Genomic DNA, 15,917 nt, shown 5'->3' with positions numbered 1-15,917 from the left:
CGGACCACTGTTCCCGCTCCACTCAGCTCCAGCCACGCCAGCCACTCTCTGCTTCTCACCTGTGCCAACCTTGTTCTCACCTGCCAGGGGCTGAATTATGTTCTCCCCCCCACCCCGCCCCCCGCAAAAGATATGTTGACATCCTTGGAACCTGTGGATGTGACCTTATTTGTAAGTGAGGTCTTCACAGATGTCATTAAGTGAAGGATCTCAAGATGAGATCTTTTAAGATATAGGGTGGGCCCTCATTCCAAAGGCTGGTGTCTTTATAATGAAGCCACATGGAAACACCGACCCGAAGGGAGAACTCTGCAAGATGACTGAGGTGGAGCCTGAGCGATCCAGCCACCATCAGACTAGACGAGGAACGTCAGGCTAGAAGAGGCACGTCCCTGGTGGTCCAGTAGTTAAGACTCTCCCTTCCAGTGCAGAGGGTGTGGGTTCCATCCCTGGTGGGCTGAGGAGCTAAGATCCCTCATATGCTAAATGGCTTTAGTCGCATTCAACTTTTTGCGACCCCATGTTCTGTAGCCCCCATGGACTCTGTTCATGGGATTTCCCAGGCAAGAATACTGGAGTGGGTTGCCATTTCCTCCTCCAGGGAATTTCCCTGACCCAGAGATCAAACCTGTGTCTCCTGCATTGGCAGGTGGATTCTTTACCACTGAGCCACCGGCGGAAGTGAAAGTCGCTCAGTCCTGTCCGACTCTTTGCGACCCTATGGATTGTAGCCTGCAAGGTTCCTCTGTCCATGGGATTCTCCAGACCAGAATACAGGAGTGGGTAGCCGTTCCTTTCCCCAGGGAGTCTTCCCAACCCAGGGATTGAACCCAGCCACCAGGGAAGCCAATCTTAATCAAGAGAGGTTTCCCTACTCATCTCGTCTGTGCTGCTCATTTAGAAATCTGTCTGCAGTTCTAGAGATTGACCAGCAAGTGGCGCCAGAGGATCATGTGCAAACACGTTTAGGGCGGCAGGATCAAGGGGGGAAATTTGTGAACCTGAATTCAAAGTGGGAGATTTCAAGGACACTGGGCCGCAGGAGCCCTAGACATATGGGCCTAACCTGGTCACAATTGATGGGGCTTATTCCTGACTTGGCCTCATTAGGGAGACAGAAGACTGCCTCCTTGCCAGTGGAAGCCTGCTCAACAGTGCGGCTGGCGTTTGTCAGTAAATATTTCTGGATAAATAAATGGGTTTGAGCCCAGAGGAAGTGCAGGAAAGCTGTCTAAATGCAGAATGCAAGAGGGAGTGTTCTGTCTGGGAAGGAAAGAAAGGACACTGCTAAGTCAGGGTCGCAAGCAGAGAAAAGACCCTGGAGGTCTTGAAGACATTGGATACAGGAACCGACTAGAGTCATGGGCAGGGTTAGGAGATGCCAAGGATCTGATAAATGGAATATTTCCTGCCACATCAGTAAACAAAGGATGTCCCAGCCATCAGCGATGCCACCTTTGGAGGTGAGCCCGTGAGCGCTGAGGAAATAATACCTGCCATCTAGCAGCCATCAGACTGTATCCACTCCCTTGAGTGGTGAGCCCCGAGGAAACTCAGGATGTGAAAACACGATACTGGCCCCAGATAGCTGAGGTGCATAACAGAGGAGTTATTTCAGTAAGCCCAGACTCTTGCATCTTCCCATACGTGTCTGTATGCATGCCTAGTTGCTTAGTCATCCCATTCACTGTAGCCCCTTCACAGTCATCCTGTTCACTGTAGCCCACCTGGCTCTTCTGCCCATGGAGTTTCCCAGGCAAGAATCCTGGAGTGGGCTGCCATTTCCTCCTTCAGGGGCATCTTCCCGACCCAGGGATCAAACCCTTGTCTCCTGTGTCTCCTGCCATTAGATTCTTTACCACTGAGCCACTTGGGAAGCCCTTTCCATACATAGAAAAGGCTAAATTCCTTAAGATAACTGATTTTCCTTAATTGACAATGCTATTTTGACATTTAGGCTACCTGCCTCTTGTCGCAAAGCTTCTATATAACCTATCTTCTCCCATTGCCTCCTCGGAGCAGTTCTCTTGGTCCTGAAGTCCCCAAATTCCTCTGAATGAAACATAACTCTCAACTCTTATTAGTTTGTGACTATTATTTTTAGTTGACAGACCAAAGGCCCCAGAGCAGAAACAGTGGAGTCCATGGCAGGCTGAGAAATGGCCCTGCCGATTAGATATCCTGGCCCTGATCCTTGCAATCACTTTGCCAACAGACGTCTGTATAGTCAAAGCTATGGTTTCTCCAGTAGTGGTGTTTGGATGTGAGAGCTGGACCATAAAGAAGACTGAGCACTGAAAAATGGATGCTTTCGAACTGTGGTGCTGGAGAAGACTCTTGAGAGTCCCTCGGACTGCAAGAAGATCAAACCAGTTCAATCCTAAAGGAAATCAACCCTGAATGCTCATTGGAAGGACTGTTCTGACGCTCCAATACTTTGGCCACCTGATTCGAAGAGCCAACTCATTGGAAAAAAACCTTGATGCTGGGCAAGATTGAAAGCAAAAGGAGAAGAGGGCAGCAGAGGATGAGATGGTTGGATGGCATCACCAACTCAGAGTCTGAGCAAACTCTGGGAGATGGTGAAGGACAGGGAAGCCTGGCGTGCTGCAGTCCCTGGGGTTGCAAAGAGTCAGACACGACTGAGCGACTGAACAACAACAAATCCTTGCAAACTGAGAATACCACCTTATTGGGGAAAAAATATAGTGGGGAAAAAAGTGTCTTTGCAGCTGTTATTAAGTGGTTTTAGATTTCTGTGTGAAGCTAGAAGAGGGAGGCTGAGGGAGATTTGATTCCCACAGAGGAGATGGGCAATGTGAAATGGAGCAGAGGGTGATTTTAAGATGCAGTTTTGAAGATGGGAGCGATATAGCCACAAGCCAAGGAATGCTGGCAGCACCCCTCACCCTCAGGATGGAGGAGGAAAGGAACGGAGCCTCCAGAGGCAGCATGACTCAACAGAGTCTGTCTCCCCAGTGAGACAGTCTCCCCAGGTTTTCGACTTCTGACCTGCAGAACTGTGAAAGAGTAAATGTGTATTTCTTTAAATCAAGTTTGTGGTAATCTGTTAACAGCAGCCATAGGAGACTAATACAGAGACCTTGCTACTGCAGGAGTGAAGAGGTAGAGGGAGTGAGGCGACCACGAACTACTTAAAGAGGAGCTATGGGTACAGAGAAGGAGAAGGAAACGGTAACCCACTCCAGTATTCTTGCCTGGAGAATCCCATGGACGGAGAAGCCTGGTAGGCTACAGTCCACGGGGTCGCATAGAGTCGGACACGACTGAGTGACGGAACGGAACGGATGGGTACAGAGAGACTCAACCACTGTCTCCGGAACCTGTGCAGGCTGGGCGTGGCTGGGACCTCTCTGCTCTTTGACCCGCCTCCGATTGTCTGATGGTGCCTCCCATTGGCTGAGTCCAACAGGCAGGTGAAGGACGGATCAGGGGGCGGGGCTGGGAGTCAATGGACCATAGCCCGCCGGCCAGGTCTGTGCCCTGCAGCCGAGATTGCCCATTCCTAGGACGGGCCCCATAATTTGGAGGATTTTCCTCTCTTTCACAAGACAACATACATACTTCACATGATGGTGCCTCTGGAACATTTCTGCAATATATCTTTACTGATTAACTTATTTCCGACTTGGCAAAAATTTAAAAAAAAATGTAATAATTAGTATTGGTGATGGTGTTGGGAAATGGACCTTCTATAATATTCTGATAGAAGTGGTGCAAACTTGTTACTCTTATTTTTTTGGAAACTACATAGGAGACTTTTCCACAGTGGTTGCAGTTCTTGGAGCTTATTTTAGGAAGTTATTTCACTCACGTATTAAAGCTTTGAGTATGTGTTGTTTATAATAGTGAAAAAATCAAAGCTCTAGAAATGGCCAACCATCAAGAATTGTTTAAAACTTTAAGAAAAAATATTTAAAACTCCGAAATTTTCTTACACAATGATATTCACTTAACTCCTAAGAAGAAGACCATGAGAAGATGTTCGATATATATTCATTGCAGGAAGAAAGCAGTGTTCTAAACAGTATGTAGAGTATAATTCCATTGTGGTTTAAAGACCGTACTATATGTACATGTTTATTTTTACTATAATAAGTGTCTCGGTGATGGCTTCATAAATGCATCCATTGTTTTAAATTTATCTTTTTTATGAGGGTACCACTTGTGTAACAATATATCAAATGCACACACATATGCTCACATATGCATAGACTACGTCTGGGAAGATACCTAAGAAACTGAAAGTGGTGATGTTCTTATCAGAGGGTGCTGACGTCCACCCACATTCCCTGGGCACGGACCCCTGGTAGACTGCTTCGGCAGCCCTGTCTCCCCTCTGAGAGCTTCCCACAGCTGCAGGCCCTACACACCTTGGCACTAGGCAGGCTTTTGTGATTATTCTCACTGAGTGAAGTGGGTGGGTACATGTCCCAGATTCCCTGTCCCTTGGTGAGCGAGGACATCTCTGAGGCGTGATCTGTGTAGTTGCCCAGACACTTCCAGCTGGTCTGAGCGCTTAGCGTCCACACCAGCATCATGCCCACTTCAGGACTCCTAACTCCTCTGGGACCTGGACACAGTAAGACGACTGCTCCCCCCATTAATACAATTATATATATATATGTACATATATATATGAAATTAAAAGACGCTTACTCCTTGGAAAGAAAGTTGTGACCGACCTAGATAGCACATTAAAAACCAGAGACATTACTTTGCCAACAAAAGTCCGTCTAGTCAAGGCTATGGTTTTTCCAATGGTCATGTATGGATGTGAGAGTTTGACTGTGAAGAAAGCTGAGTGCTGAAGAACTGATGCTTTTGAACTGTGGTGCTGGAGAAGACTCTTGCGAGTCCCTTGGACTGCAAGGAGATCCAACCAGTCCATCCTAAAGGAGATCAGTCCTGGGTGTTCATTGAAAGGACTGATGCTGAGGCTGAAACTCCAATACTTTGGCCACCTCATGCAAAGAGTTGACTCATTGGAAAATACCCTGATGCTGGGAGGGATTGAGGGTAGGAGGAGAAGGGGATGACAGAGGATGAGTTGGCTGGATGGCATCACCAACTTGACGCACCTGAGTTTGGGTGAACTCTGGGAGTTGGTGATGGACAGGGAGGCCTGGCGTGCTGTGATTCATGGGGTCGCAAAGAGTCGGGCACAACTGAGTGACTGAACTGAACTGAACTGATATATATGTACGTGTGTGTTTGTGTATATACATGTATATACACATGTATCTCTATATATGTATGCTGTGTTCGTGCTTAGTCGCTCAGTCATGTCCGACTCTGTGCAACCCCACAGACTGTAGCCTGCTAGGCTCCTCTTATCCATGGGGATTCTCCAAGCAAGAATACTGGAGTGGGTTGCCATGCCCTCTTCCAGGGGATCTTCCAACCCATGGATCGAACCCAGGTCTTCCACATTGGGGGCAGATTCTTTACCATCTGAGCCACTAGGGAAGCCCCTATATATGTGTGTATCAGTTCAGTTCAGTTCAGTCGCTCAATCGTGCCCGACTCTTTGCGACCCCATGAATCACAGCACGCCAGGCCTCCCTGTCCATCACCAACTCCTGGAGTTCACTCAAACTCATGTCCATCAAGTCAGTGATGCCATCCAGTCATCTCATTCTCTGTCGTCCCCATCTCCTCCCGCCCCCAATCCGTCCCAGCATCAGAGTCTTTTCCAGTGAGTCAACTCGTCGCATGAGGTGGCCAAAGTATTGGAGTTTCAGCTTTAGCATCATACACATATATATATATGTCCTGTGCATAATAAAAGATACATATATTTATATATATATAATTATATGTTATATACAATGTATACGCATACCATGTAGTGACTTCACTGGTGGCTCAGACTGTGAAGAATCCACCTGAAATGCAGGAGACCTGGGTTCTAGCTCTGGGTCAGGAAGATCCCCTGGAGAAGGAAATGGCAACCCACTCCAGTACTCTTGCCTGAAATTCCAAAGACAGAGGAGCCTGGCAGGGCTACAGTCCATGGGGCAGCAGAGTCAGACATGACTGAGTGACTTCACTTTCACTTTCATAAATGCAGTCACAAAATAGATATATGACTATTGCAATAGTTATATGACTAAGTACGTTACATATCATACATACCACATGTTATATATATATATACACACCATATGTGTGATATATATACACACATCTACAATCATATGTTACATATATGTTATACATGTATGATACCTAGTATACACCTAGTATGATACCATGTATTACCTAGGTATATGTATTATACCTAGTCATATAATTATTGCAGTAGTCATATATCTATTTTATGACTGCGTTGGTATAAAGATAAATCTAACCCAGACTGGATTCACAACTTTATATTCATTACTGTTATGTTCATTTTTTTCTCCTGATTTTATTTTTATTAATAATTAAAAATTTTTTTTAGGCTGAACCACACAGCGTGTAGGTTCTTAGTTCCCTGACTAGGGATTGAATCCATGCTCTCTGCCGTGGAAGTGCAGAGTCTTAACCGCTGGATTCTCCTGATTTTAAAAGAAATTAACCCTAAATGACCCATGACCCATTGTACCATCTGTCCTCTTGAGGTTGCCCTGTCACAGTGCCCTTCTCAGATCTGTGAGTCCTTTGTTATTATTATCACCCTTTCATGATAGGAATCTGCTTAGAGAGGTGGATGCAATGGCCATGGTCACACAGCATCGTGATGACAATGGTCATGCTTCTTGAGTGTGTACAATGTGCTGAGGACTGTTCTAAGCACTTTAAGGTGCTGCCTTTTCATATGAACCTTCCCTACTAGGGAGGCCCTAGTAAGATTCCCATTTTATGGAGACTGATACTCAAAAGGGGGAAGTGACTTGCCCAAGGTCACACAGCTAGACAGTAGGATGATCTCTAGCACCTGCCCCTGTGCTTTTAATTACAATGTCATGCTGTCTTTCTCACAAGCAGAGGCAAAATATTTGCTCCTTTAAACACTTACTAAACTCCTATCTCACCCCAAGTACTTTCCATTCATGATCCTATTTATTCCTGTGCAAACTACTGGCTTTGAGAACTACAGTTGGTTACCTCAGATATGCAGATGACACCACCCTTATGGCAGAAAGTGAGGAGGAACTCAAAGGCCTCTTGATGAAAGTGAAAGAGGAGAGTGAAAAGTCTGGCTTGAAGCTCAACATTCAGAAAATGAAGATCATGGCATCTGGTCCCATCACTTCATGGGAAATAGATGGGGAAACAATGGAAACAGTATCAGACTTTATTTTTTTGGGCTCCACAATCACTGCAGATGCCGATTGCAGCCAGGAAATTAAAAGATGCTTACTCTTTGGGAGGAAAGTTATGACCAACCTAGATAGCATATTAAAAAGCAGAGACATTACTTTGTCAACAAAGGTCTGTCTAGTCAAGGCTATGGTTTTTCCAGTGGTCATGTATGGATGTGAGAGTTGGACTGTGAAGAAAGCTGATCGCCGAAGAATTGATGCTTTTGAACTGTGGTGTTGGAGAAGACTCTTGAGAGTCCCTTGGACTGCAAGGAGATCCAACCAGTCCATTCTAAAGGAGATCAATCCTGGGTGTTCATTGGAAGGACTGATGCTAAAGCTGAAACTCCAATACTTTGGCCACCTCATGCGACGAGTTGACTCACTGGAAAAGAGTCTGATGCTGGGGGGGATTGGGGGTGGGAGGAGACGGGGACGACAGAGAATGAGATGGACATGAGTTTGAGTGAACTCCGGGAGTTGGTGATGGACAGGGAGGCCTGGTGTGCTGTGATTCATGGGGTCGCAAAGAGTCGGACACGACTGAGCGACTGAACTGAACTGAACTGATGCCCATTTTATAGTGGAGGAAGTGATTTCCAGAGAGGTTGAGTGACTTCCCCACAGTCACACAGCTGGAAAGTGGCAGAGATGAATTTGAACCCGAGACTTTCTGACTTTTGGAGCTTGGGCTTTTGCCCTTGATTCTGCCTCCAAAGACATCACGCTGGGGCGGGGCTTGGGGGATGACATGCCAAGCCCAGAGGGCATGAGAGAGGCAAGGCCAGCCTGCCTCCTCTCCAGACTCTGTCTGCCCCTGGGACCCCGCCTCACTCACACAGCTGCCAGGGATCAAAGTCCTCTCTGAGATGTATTTGCTGCGAGTTCTAAACAAACGGGTGTTAGCATGGAGCTAAGAGAAACATTGGGAGGACGCGGTATATGAAAGCCGACTGGCCTTTCAAGTCCCGGTGATTGATCAGCCTCCTCTTTGGTCTCATGCTCTCAGGGGGGCAGGATGGAGGGGTGGGTAGACTCCAGTCCCGGAGCATCAAGGCTGAGCAGTGGGCTACCAAGTTGGTACCTCGACACCGCCCAATTCATCTCCCTTCCATCCTGGAGAAAACTCCCTTTTCAGTCGACGAGCCCAGAAAGCCAAAACACACAAAATAATAATGAGAAACTACCAGTTATTAATGGATTGTGCTAACCATGCTAAGCACTTCACATGCATTGCTTCTTTTAAGCCAAATCACAAGGCATGTGTCTTTATTGACCCATTTCACAGATTAGGCTAAGAGCAGAGAGCTATTCACTAGTGAGACTGGATTCTACTTGGCACACAGCAGATATTGACTGAGCAAGTCTGTGGGACACAGTTCCTGTTCACCACTTGTTCACACTCTTCATGTGGCAACAGAGAGAGAAAGAGACCCTTGTGGTCCAGCCCTGTGAAGAGGCAGGGCTAGGCAGAGAGGATGTTTGGTATGGGTAGCCTGGTTGTTTATACTAGAATTACTCCCTCCTGATTGAGTCAGAGTCAGTTTTGATGGGTGTTTATCCCAGGCTTGATGGTTAGATTTTTTTAATTTAAAATTTTTAGTAAAATATAGTTGATTTGTAATGTTCAGGTCTACAGTAAAGTGATGCAGCTTACATATTTTCTTTGTCAGTTTCTTTTCCATTGCAGGCAATCACAAGATATTGAATACAGTTCCCTGTGCTGCACAGCAGGTCCTTGTAGTTTATCTGTTTTATATACAGCAGTGTGTATCTGTAAATCCCCAATTCTAAATTTATGCCTTTCCCACCCTTTCCTCTTTGGTAACTGTAAGTTGGTTCTCTATGTCTGTGAGTCTATTTCTGTTTGTTAAATAAATTTATTTGTATCAGTTTTTGGGTTCCACATATATCATATAAACTTTGTCTTTATCTGACTGACTTTTCTTAGTATGACAATCTCGAGGTCCATCCCTGCTACTGCAAATGGCATTATTTCATTCTTTTTTATGGCCGAGTAATATTCCATTGTATATATGTGTCACATCTTCTTTATCCCACTCGTCTGCTGATGGACAGTTAGGCTGCTTCCATGTCTTAGCTATTGTAAACAGTGCTGCTATGAACATTAGGGTACACATATATTCTTGAGGTAGAGTTTTCTCTGGATATGTGCCCAGGAGTGGAAGTGTTGGATCATATGGTAGCTCTAGTTTTAGTTGTTTTTTAATTTTAAGAACCTCCATATTATTCTCCATAGCGGCTATACCAATTTACATCCCCACCAACAGTGTGGGAGGGTTGCCTCTTCTCCATACCCGGTCCAATATTTGTTATTTGTAGACTGATGATGGTCATTCTGACTAATTAATTAGATATTTTGAATATCACTTCTTTTGGTGGACAGAGGAGAACCTTACCTGTCCAGGCAGCTCAGAGAAGATAAACCTCTAGGGATGGTCAATAACCCGTGTGTGTGTGTTGAACAGAAAACATGGCATTTGAGCACCTGAGATGCTTGGAGTGGGCCTTCACTTTGCTGGGGTGTTTGAACATTCACCAAAGGGCTCTGGGCTACCCCATCAAGATCTGGGGCAGGGAAGTGATATGGTAGATCTAATTTCAACCCTTGTCGGCCACACATGGTTCCCGGCACCCTGTGAAGTCAGCTGCTTGCACCAGGATGTCATTCTTGCGTTCCAAACTATGCAGCAGCGACCTCTCTACAGCTGCGCTTATGTCTTAGGAAATATTTGGGGACAGGAGGCAGATACAGTACCTAGTGAGGAAGAACAAGGCGTGGGCTTCAGCTCACCCGTCTATTCTCAGGGCTCAGGAGTCACGTGATGTTTGGCTGGGTCTTGAGGGGAAAGAGAAAACTGAAGTGGCTGAGTTTTCCTAAATCCATTTGAATGGACAGACATGTGCCACGGGGCATCTGTGAGATAACTCTCTTAAAGGGTTCTTCTGTACATTCCTTGGTGTACCTCCATGCTCCACAATCCTCTCAAACATCGGGCAGTTCTCAGCTGTGACAACCGCCATCCATCCCCCCAAGAGGGCTGGGGTCAGGGCTGGGACCACTGTTGAAATCCTGCAGCATCAATAGAACAGGATGCAATTCATGTACTTTTCATTCCCCATAGAACGATTTCTCTCCTTCAGTTCAGTTCAGTTCAGTTCAGTCGCTCAGTCGTGTCCGACTCTCCGCGACCCCATGAGTCACAGCACGCCAGGCCTCCCTGTCCATCACCAACTCCCGGAGTACACTCAAAACTTATCTTTTATTTCTTTATGTTCCTGAAAGATGTAGCACCATAGGCTTAGAAAACAGACTTAGAGGTCACAGTGTGGAACTCTGACTGGGGCTGGGGTGACTGCGATTCAATGAAGGTGTTAGAGCACAGGTTCTGTGCTTGTCTATTTCGAATCCTGGCTCTACCGCTGACTATAGTGTGTGCCGGTAAACATTTCACAATGGCTCTTGGGGAAAAAAACAAAACCCTGTCACGGAGCATGTGCCAGCTACCATGGTGTGTGTCCCTAGTGGCTGGTGTGTGCCAGTGTCACTGCATGTGGAGCTGGGACGAGATGCACAGTAGCACCCCACAATATAAACTTTCTACCAGACAGGGACTTCCCTGGTGGGCCAGTGGTTAAGACTCTACTTTCACTGCAGGGGCAGGGCGGGGGGTGGGGGTGGGGAGGATGTGTTCCATAAGATCCTGCATGCTGTGTGGTGTAGTCAAATAAATAAATAAAAATTTTAAATGACTTTATATATTTAAAAAAAAAAGAGGTGTAGGCTAGGGTGAAGATTTAATGAAATTAATAATTAAAAAATTTCCACCAGCTAGAAGTAACCACAAGAGCATGTATAACAGCAAAATGTACTAAGATCATTAGGAAGTGATGAGTTTGGAGTTAATTTTCAGTTAGAGTTTGCGGCCTTGGGGTTTCTGAGGACGGGGACACAAGCTTTTCTAACATAGCATACATTTCTATTTCTCTCATGGGAAACAGACTGGGACGAGGCGGGGGATGGGGTTTGCCGCCTGCCACATTGCCACGTGCTGCGGGCTCCTTGTGTATTTCAGTGCTTTTTTATTTTTCCCTAGCCTGATATATCTTATCTATCTATCCATCCACCCATTTATCTGCCTATCTGTCTACCTATCTATCTATCCATCCACCCATCCATCCATTTATCTGCCTATCTATCTATCATCTGACTCTATGTGCACTTCACTTCAGTTCAGTTCAGTCATGTCCAACTCTTTGCGACCCCATGAATCACAGCATGCCAGGACTCCCTGTCCATCACCAACTCCCTGAGTTCACTCAAACTCATGTCCATCGAGTCGGTGACTTAGTCGTGTCCAACTCTTTGCAGTCCCATGGACTGTGGCCTGCCAGACTCCTCTGTCCATGGAATTTCCCAGGCAAGAATACTGGAGAGGGTTGCCATTTCTTCCCAACCCAGGGATCGAACCCAGGTCTCCTGCATTGCAGGTGAATGATTTGCCACTCAGCTGCCTGGGAAGCCCTTATCATCTGTCTGCTTATCATCTATATAGTTAAATTATCTTCCAGGAAATTGCTATCCAAGTAGCGACACAATTTTATATTTTGCTTAAGTTCCAAAATTCTCATTATAAAAATAGCATATATTAACTCTGCAAAATAGATATAAGCCAGTCTCTGGAATCCAGCAAACGTTTACTAAATCTTAGGTACTATTCCTTGAGAATACGCCCATCCATTTTGTTGAACTGATGAAAGAAGATGAAAAGTAAGCATTTTCTCCCAACCCAGATGCGACCACTGTAAGTTTTCTTGTGTAGGCGCCTCTACTCTGTTCCTATAACTGTATTAAAAAAAAAATCAAAACTCACAGGACTATCTGGCACATGCTGTTTCATGCTCTGTTTTATTTAATTAATTGTAAACACAGAATGCAGCTCTCGACGACCTGCAAGAAAAGATGGAGTCAATGGGGCGAGTCATGTAACTGCAGGGAATTACTGTCATTATAAAAGCTACTGGCAACCTCCACATTAATCTCTGAATTTTTTTTTTGCCTCTGATCTGCTTCTGAGGTTCAGGCCCCTGAAGCTTCCGCCTTTTCAGAGTTAAGGCCATAGCCTATCCGTCCTCGACATCGACATCTCTGCCCAGCGCCGGGCCCTTCTGAGACCTGCGGGGACAGGGGCCCGGGGTCCCCCATCGCCCCGCCGAGCCGCGCCCCGCGCGCTGCGCGGTTCCGTCCGTCACGTGTGCGTCCCTCGCGTCCACCCGCCTTTCCCCTCCGTGCGCGTCTATAATCTTGCGCTCTGGGGAGGGTCCTGGGCAACAGCTGCCTTTGATCAGCCCAACATCTGGGAGACTCGGCACTTCAAGAACGCTGACTGGTGATCAAAGATGAGAACGCTGTGACAGCGGAGACTTGGCTAGGACCCAGCCTGGCTAAATGCACCGATGGGGGAGGGGGAGGAAGGCTGGGGGGAGTGCCGGGTGGCTGGCGGGGCGGAGGCGGGAGCGAGGAGCAACCCACCCAGCCGCGAGGGCTTGGCTGCAGGGGCTGTTAGGAGCATGGGCTTTGCTCCTGGGACCTTGACTCTCCATGCCTCAGTTTCCTCCTCTGCAAAATGGGCGTTATTAGCGTGAGGACAAAATGGTTGAGAAGAGCGTTTAGAACAGAAGTCTGGCTCCCAGTTTGAGCTCATAAATGCCAGCTGTCATTGCGGCTGTTAGGGCCACTGGTATTCCTAGAACCAGATCTTGGAGGGACTGAGCGTCTGCATATTCCCCAAAGCTTTAGTGCCTACTAATTTTTTTTTTTTTTTTAATTTACTTATGTGGCTGCGCCAGGTCTTAGTTGCAGCATGAAGGTTCTTAGTTCCCTGTCCAGGGATTGAACCTGGGTCCCCGGCATTGGGAGTGAAGAGCCTGAACCACTGGACCACCAGGGAAGTCCCAGTGCCTACTGATTTTTAATGATTTATTTAGAGTCTCAGTTTCCCCATCAGTAAAATGGAGAACCACACAAGATGTTGAAATTCAGCAAGGATTATTGCTTTTCCAGGTGGTGCTAGTGATAAAGAACCCACCTGCCAATGCGGGAGATGTAAGAGATGCAGGTTCGATCCCTGGGTCGGGAAGATCCCCTGGAGGAGGACATGGCAACCCACTCCAGTGTTCTTGCCTGGAGAATCCCACGGGCAGAGGAGCGTGGTGGGTTACAGTCCATGGGGTTGCAAAGAGCTGGACACGACTGAAGCGACTTAGCACACATGGCTTTTCCATTTGATTGGTGGAGAAACTGAGGTCTGGAGATGTGAAGTCATGCAACCAGGAAAGAGCCCAGGATCTACCCTTCTGGGAACTGGTCCTAACTGGAGGGTTGGGCTGCTGCTCCATGGGCCCAATGCAAAGCCACTGGGATTTTTACTCAAGCCAAGAATTCTCCCTTTTATCTCCTGCAGGCTGGGTTCAGTAACATTACTACCAAACAGCGGCGGGTTATTTTTTATTTTATCTAGATTTTTTTTTTTTGGATGTGGACCATTTTTTTAAGTCTTCATTGAGCTTGTTACAATATCACTTCTGTTTTATGTTTTGCTTTCTTGGCCCCAAGGCATGGGGGATCTTAGCTCCGCAACCAGGGATCAAACTCACACCCCATGTATTGGAAGGCCAAATCTTAACCGCTGGACCGCCAGGCAAGTCTTTATATTATTTTTGGCTTTCAGTGTCTTATTAAAATACAACATACACACAGCAGAATGCATGTATCAACACACTGAATGGGCCCAAACTAAAGGCACCCATGGAACCAGCAACCAGATGGAGAAGCAGACATTCCCAGCTGCCCCTCCCCCAACTCCGGAGACTCCCTCATGTGCCCTTCCGGTCACTAACCCTCTCCATGGAAACGGCTTAGATTGTTTTTATTTATTGCGTGCTCACCAGGAACTAGGACAGACAGGAAATCGCCTGGCAGGCCTTGGCCTCATATGAACTTGCAACAACACTCTGAAGCTTGCCCTGTTAACATCCCTATTTTACAGATGAGAAAACAAAGGCACGAAGAGTCGAAGGAACTTGCCCAAGGTCACACACTGGTCAGTGAGGCTTCAAAATTGTATGCCCTGGCTGCAGGGCTGTAAGCTCTTGCTGTTAGAGGGATGATGCTCTTGGAAGTGGTCAGTACAGAAAAAGTGATAGTTGCTCAGTCGTGTCTGACTCTTGGGACCCCATGGGCTGTAGCCCACTAGACCCTTATCTGTGGAATTCTCCAGGCGAGAATACTGGAGTGGGTAGCCATTCCCTTCTCCAGGGGATCTTCCCAACCTAGGGATTGATACTGGGTCTCCTGCATTGCAGGCAAATTCTTTACCATTGGAGCCTCCAGGGAAGCCTGGTTAGTACAGAGAGTGGTTCTGATTTTTGGAGGAGAAGGGGTTTTAGGGAAGAAGCAACTTACATACGATAATTGTGGTGGCTTTTAGGAAATAGAGCTGCTCCTATTTCAGTGGCCCCGTGGGCTTTTACCGATGCTCCTGAGCTGCTGATGAGCTGTGGTCAGTGGCTTGCCTCCAGGGACTGGATACGGCCACCGGACCTCTCTCCTCTCACCCGTTCTCTCCTCCAAGAGCTTCGTCAGTTAGTAGAGGGGACATGCAGATGGCACCAGAGAGAAGCCCTCTGTCCTGTCCCTGTGGTCTCAGCCCGTGTCTGAAAGCAGAGCTTGAGGCAAGGGTTCATGTACAGGCATTTGGCTTGGAAAGTGATGCCAGGGAGGAGGAATGAGGGGCAGGGAAGGAAGGAGAGCCAATGTAGGCATGTGTCACTGATTTGGCCATGGCTACAGGCAGTTGGCAGGGCTTCCCAGGTGGCACCAGTGGTAAAGAACCTGCCTGCCAGTGCAGGAGACGTAGAGACATGGCTTTGATTTCTGGGTCGAGAAGATCCTCTGAAGGAGGGCATGCAACCCACTCCAATATTCTTGCCTGGAGAATCCCATGGACAGAGGAACCTGGCGGGCTACAGTCCATGGGTTTGCAAAGAGTCAGACACGACTGAAGCCACTTAGCATGCACACACGTATGCACAGGCAACTGGCGTGGTTGCTGGAGGACCAAGGAAGCCTCATGGAATGCCTCTCAGAAGCATCTGCGCACGACATGAAGAAGGGAAAGCATTTCTCCATTGGCTCCCATCCGCCACTGGTCAAGGTGACCTCATGATTAACTGCCTCCCACTTTTAGGTTGTGCATTGGTGAACCAGTCCCCACATCAGTGGCAGAGGTAAGAGGTGGATTTGAGTAGACAGAGGAGGTGCACAAAGAATCTGAGAACCTGGATACGACACCCCTCAGAATCTGTGGGCTGGAGCTGGCGTGTGCTCTCCACAGCCAACTGGTCAACCTCACCTGTTGTCCTCCCCCCCTTCTACTCTCCACCCAAGTGAACTCCCTCCCTCCATCCTTTGCTTTGACACCATCTCTGACAACACAAGATGGCACCTGCCTGACTTTAAGACATCCTTGGTGACTTCTCTGGTGGTCCAGTGGTTAAGAATCTGCCTGCCAGTGCAGGTTTGAT

Source organism: Moschus berezovskii, chromosome 19, assembly GCF_049115385.1.
Source record: "Moschus berezovskii isolate FMDL1 chromosome 19, NW_MosBer_1.0, whole genome shotgun sequence".
In the NCBI taxonomy this organism is placed as follows: domain Eukaryota; kingdom Metazoa; phylum Chordata; class Mammalia; order Artiodactyla; family Moschidae; genus Moschus; species Moschus berezovskii.
This window is presented reverse-complemented; position numbering follows the sequence as displayed.